A 6,000-nucleotide genomic window follows, 5' to 3' on the forward strand; every position below is an offset into this window, starting at 1 on the left:
AGTGGTGACTCCACTGACACTATCCCCTGGATTCTATAAAGGTGCTGAGATTAGGGTAGTTCTTACCCCTACCTCGTGCCATTTCTGGTGCTAACAAAATATGATCTATATTTGTAGCACCAGAACTTAACTGGCAGCAGTGCCGCACACTGCCTGGTTACCACTGTGTTAGCGGGGGCGCCCTTGCCGCCGTCTGAAGGGCTCCCTCCAAAGTGACCATGCAGTAAGTGTTTCATTTACTGCACAGCCATTTATTTTCCTCTAAAAGAGACAACCCTTTACCCTCTGCAGTAAAAGGGGGACCTCAGCACAGAAGCGGAGCCAGGATGAAGCAAGTTGATGGCGCGGGGGGAGCGAGAGCAGACTTCAGCTGGTGCCGGCACACATTTTCACTGCAACAGGATGAAACAAAATAGGCGCTGGCACCGGCAGAACTCCATTTGGGGGAGCGGCTGCTCCCCTGACGCCCCACCTAGCTACGCCACTGCCTCAGCAGGCATCAAAAACAAGTGCTGATGCTAGTGCAGGCCCCCTTTTACCACAGCTTAATAAAAGGGCCCCAAAAGATCCAGTCATTTGGAAGTAATTCTGTACCTAGTCACCTTTAAATAGGAGGTCAGACGGCACCTGGTAGGAGCCTACTCTATAAAGCAGCATAGGCACCTACTTCCTTGATAGAATACTAGGGTAACAATGAAATATGTGCCTGTAAGTTAGGTGCAACATACGCCAGCCATAGAACTGGTATAAATGCATGTACCAAAGTTCCAGGGATACACTGTACCTTACAGTAGTCTATAAGTTACATGTATGTGACTCCTGCTCATGCTCCACCAAGACTCCACTTATGTGTACATCTACATATAAAATATGCACTATCCTCCAAATTCTATAAATGGGGCTTTAAATTTGGGTGTGCATCCATTTTGTGTGTGATTTTAATTGAATAACGAAACAATAAACACCAATAATTGGAATGTTAACAAGCAAATTATTGGTGCTAACTAGTTTTAATTAAAATTTACATGCATAAATTTAGGTGTGGCTCCAAAAAGAGGGTGTGGCAATTGGAGGGTCATTGGCGGATCAAGAACGTTCCTTTAATTTATCCACATTGTTATAGAATTTAAAGGATCTGTGACTAGCTTAGGCATGAGGATTTACACCAGGGTTTCGTTGGTGTAAAAGGCCATGCCTAAACATAGTCATGCTCAATAAATCCTTGTCAAATTATTCTTGGAGAGCAAAATAAAATAATCAAGTATTTTAATCTACATTTGCTCCAGAAACTATTGCAGAGAACACTATACCAGCCGAGGTGTTGACCTTGAGCTGTTAAGCGATGTGTGAATTTTGGAATCATGTGAACATTGGAGCGATGTACTTTTTCAAGATAAGTGCAGTTCATCATAGCATTGTTTTCACTTCTGCTCTGTTGAAGGAACAGTGAACTTTGGGAATATTATTGTGGGACTGAGTTCAGGGAGCAATTTACTTATGCGAGATTTATTGATAGTAGGGACTGCTTTTTTCAGTAGTGTCTTTTCTTCTCCCTAATTGGGGAGCTGTTTCCCACTAGTGTTTTTTCAGTCCAGTAGAAGCCAGTGATAGTAAACCCTATTGCGGTTTCTGTAAAAGGGTACCTGCTCAAAATAGCCCTGAAAAAATGGCCCCGACAAAATAGCCCTGACAAAAAGCTCCAAACAAAAAAAGCTCCCGACATAATAGTCTCTGACATAACAGCCACTATCAAAATGGCCTGCCCACAGTATAATCCTTGACAAGTTAGCCGCATGACAAAAGGGCCCGATCAGGCCACCCAGAATATGGGACTGCACTTTTTTCCTAATAACCTTGCCAAAAAGGATAAGGTTGGTAAGATTATGAAAATGATGAAAATATTGTTTTTTTTATATTAGCATGTTGATGGAAGAATAGTTTCTTTAAATAGCAGAGCAGATCATGAATATTAGTTTATTTATATATGCCTTATGCAATTGAATGCTGGTAGGAGTCTTTATGAGTGAAGATTTCAGTTGTAGTTTATTTTTTCTGAGGGGGCTGTTTTGTGTAGGGGCTATTTTGTCAAGGGTTGTTTTGTGGGAGGGGCCATTTTGTCAAGGGCTATTTTGTTAGGGTATGAAATGTCAAGGGTTATTTTGTTACAAGGCTGCTTTGTCAGGGCTATTATGACTGGGTGCCCTGTAAAAGACTATGGACCCTGTTTACTAAGCTACGCTGCAGGCATGATAGCGTTTTTATCGTGCGCTGAAAATTAGCATGTGCTAACACTAGAGACGCCCATAGGAATAGATGGGTGTCTCTAGCATTAGCATGCACTAATTTTTAGTGCACACAAAAACACTAGCATGCCTTAGTAAACAGGACCCTATGACTTTCCTCAGGGTAGCTGAGGCTTCAGTGATTATTTAAAATCTTTTAAAAGCAACAGGTATAATGTTCTCTATAACAGTTTCTGGAGCAAAAGTAGATTAAAATAGCTGCATAACTTTGAGTACCATTTATAGAATAGCGCCTAACACTTTTTTCAGCACTGATTTTTTAGGCACTGTTTATATAATTTAGTTATGTGACCATCTCTGGGAAAACATGATCCAAAATGTTGAGCATGGCTGATTTTTCCATCTGAAAGGAATTTGAAAAAGTTGTGTGTTTTGTCACATAAAAGAATGGGGTTTGGATCGTTATATTACAAATTGTTTCCTCTAACAGAATTCATTAAAACCTAATTTTTGGTTTCTGGAGACTTTAGTCACCTTTTCCCAGAGATGGTCACATATAACATATGCACGCATTTACAGAACAGCATTTAGGCAGAAATTTGGCATGTACATGCACATGTGCAATTATTCTGGGGGCCCTTCTACTAAGCAGTGGTAGGGCTAACGCACAGGTAGCACGCACCAAATCGATACTACCGCCAAGTTAGTGCAGGGGCCCAGCGGTAATTTCAAAGTTGGTGTATGCTGTTTCCCGTGGTAGGAAATATTTTTCTATTTTCTAGTGAGGGGACATTCCTAGCAGTAATTGGCAGCATGGCCACATTGGTGTGCATTGCGTGCTTACCGAACGGTCAATGGGAGGTGGTAAGGGCTCAGGCAGTAAATAGCTGTGCACTACTTTTGATTTTAGCTCACAACCATTTACTGTCCCTTAAAAAAAGCCTTTTTCCCAGTTGCGGTACAAATTTGCCCAGCGATCGCCAATTTCACCCACTAACCAGCTTATTTTCAAAAGAGACGGACGCCTATCTTCCGACACAAATCAGGAGATGGGCGTCCGTCTCAAAAACAGGTATAATCGAAAGCTGAATTTGGACGGCCCCAACTGCTTTCCGTCACGGGGACGGGTGAAATTCTCGGGGCGTGGCCGAACAGTAGCGAAGGCAGGACAGGGGCGTTCTGGGGCGTGGTTAACAGATGGACCTCCGCGCCTGATAATGGAAAGAAGCAAGACGTCCCCGACGAGCATTTAGTCCACACAAAGTTGGTCCTTTTTTTTCATGACCAAGCTTCCAAAAAGTGCCCAAACTGACCAGATGACCACCGGAGGGAATCGGGGATGATCTCCCCTGTCTCCCCCAGTGGTCACTAACCCCCTCCCACCCTAAAAAACAAACTGTTTAAATATTTTTTCCAGCCTCTACGTCAGCCTCAAATACCATACCTAGCTCCATGACAGCAGTATGCAGGTCCCTGGAGCAATTTTAGTTTAGTTGGTGCTGCAGAGAGCAAAAATCAGAAGAAAAAAAAGAAACATGCAAGTGCAGTCAGGGACGTCCAAATTAAAACAATAGTAATAGGGGAATTTGAACCAGCCACCTTCTGATTACAAGACTTGTGATCTAACCACTGCAGCACTTATTCAGTTGCTTAGCTGTTCCTTCCCTTTCCATTAAGTCCCTCCAAGTTTCTGTCAGCCAATCACAGCTCATTTACCTGATATCGGTGTCAGCTAAACGAGCTGTGATTGGCTGACAGAAACTTGGAGGGACTTAATGGAAAGGGAAGGAAGTCTTGGCAGCTGAATAAGTGGTGCAGTTGTTAGAGCACAGGTCTTGTAATCAGAAGGTGGCTGGTTCAAATCCCACTATTACTATTGTTTTAATTTGGACGTCCCTGACTGCACTTGCATGTTTCTTTTTTTTCTTCTGATTTTTGCTCTCTGCAGCACCAACTAAACTAAAATTGCTCCAGGGACCTGCATACTGCTGTCATGGAGCTAGGTATGATATTTGAGGCTGGCATAGAGGCATCTCAGGGGGACCAGTGCACTACGTATGCTGGCCCCTCCCACGACCAAATGGCTTGGATTAGGTCCGTTTTTGAGATGGCCGGCAGCGGTTTCGATTATCGCTGAAAACCGCGGACGGCCATCTCTAGGTCCAGCGATCTCACCATTTGTGTCGTCTATCTCTAGAGTCGACACAAATGATGGGATTTCAGCGGGCCGAACCGTATAATCGAAACCGAAGATGGACGGCCATCTCGTTTCGATTTTATGGTTCGCTTCGCCTCTTCGCGGAGCAGTCTCCGGCGATGGACGTTTTTACACATGGGCGTTCACGTTCGATTATGCCCCTCTAAACCTACCACGGGCCACTTTTTACTGCAGCTTAGTAAAAGGGCCCCTTAGTGAGTTACGTGTGTAATTACTGATAGTCCAAACTGTATAGGATTACTTTCCGCGTGAGTTGTGTGGCCAGACAACTTTTAAAAATAACCGGATAGGCGAATTAGGCATTGGCCAGCTCATAACAAAATGCATAATTCTCTTTGCACATCACTTTCTCACACAACTCTCTCCATTCACTGATGCCTCCTCACACTTCCTATGCTCTTTGGAAGTGCAGGCCACTAGTGCAATAATTAATCTGTATTGCTTTAGTAAACAGGCTATGAAATTCTGAAACCACACATTCTGTCTAATTAAGGCAAAATATGTTAGGTCGCTCAATGTCAGCAATGTGAGTGAAAACAAAATCTTTAAGATATGAAAGATATTCTCTTAGTGAACCTGTTATTTTGAAAATTACATTCCGGTCAACATTCTCTTTTTTGAAAAAAAATGATCTAAGCATGCAGTAGCTGTCAAACATATTTCATTTTGAGCACTTACAAATAAACCAAAGGATACTATACTGTATGTATATAAGTTTATGACTAGCACCTTCATACTACAGATAACTGCATCTACTACTATAGAAATTATGCATAAGACATACTTGTGTGTATTTACGGAAATAACCAATGTCATCTATGATATGACTCGAAAGTAGGAAAAGGCTTTCAGAGGAAGAGACAAAATGTACAATAATTTACATTACATTCCTATAATTATGCAGACCTCTGTATAATCATTTAAGGGGGAACTTATCAATGTGGGCTACTTTAAGTCTGGTTATTTTACTATGAGTTGGGTTATTTTAGCACAAGGTTTCGAGGTTTCATTTTATGCAATGAGACCATGTGCTAAAAATGACTTGAGGTATAAGAACCAGATTTAATAGATGCCATGTTGATAACTTCCTCCCTAAGGGGTTCTTTTACAAAGGCACAGTAAAAAGTGGCCTGCGGCAGTATAGGCACATCTGTTGGGCATGTGCTGGTCCACTTTCTACCGTGGCTAGGAAAAAGGCCATTTTTTAATGGGCCGGGAAATGGGTATGTGCAAAAATTAAAACTAGCATGTGCCTATTTAAGGCCTGAGCCCTTAGCGCCAGCCATTGATTTAGCAGTAAAGGCTCACGCGCTACCTGCACGGTAGCCATGTGGCACGAGCCAAAGTGGAGGTGCTGCCAATTACCACCAGAAACGCCCCAGCAGTAGTAGATAGAACAATATTTTCTACTGCGGGATTCAGCGCACGCCATCTCTGAATTACTGCCAGGCGCACGTGCTACCCCGGCGGTTGTGACGATTTGGTATGCTACCCGTGCGTTAGCCCTCCTGTGAATTTGTTAAAGGGTCCCCAAATATC

The sequence above is a fragment of the Microcaecilia unicolor genome, chromosome 3 (assembly GCF_901765095.1).
Source record: "Microcaecilia unicolor chromosome 3, aMicUni1.1, whole genome shotgun sequence".
Lineage (NCBI taxonomy): Eukaryota > Metazoa > Chordata > Amphibia > Gymnophiona > Siphonopidae > Microcaecilia > Microcaecilia unicolor.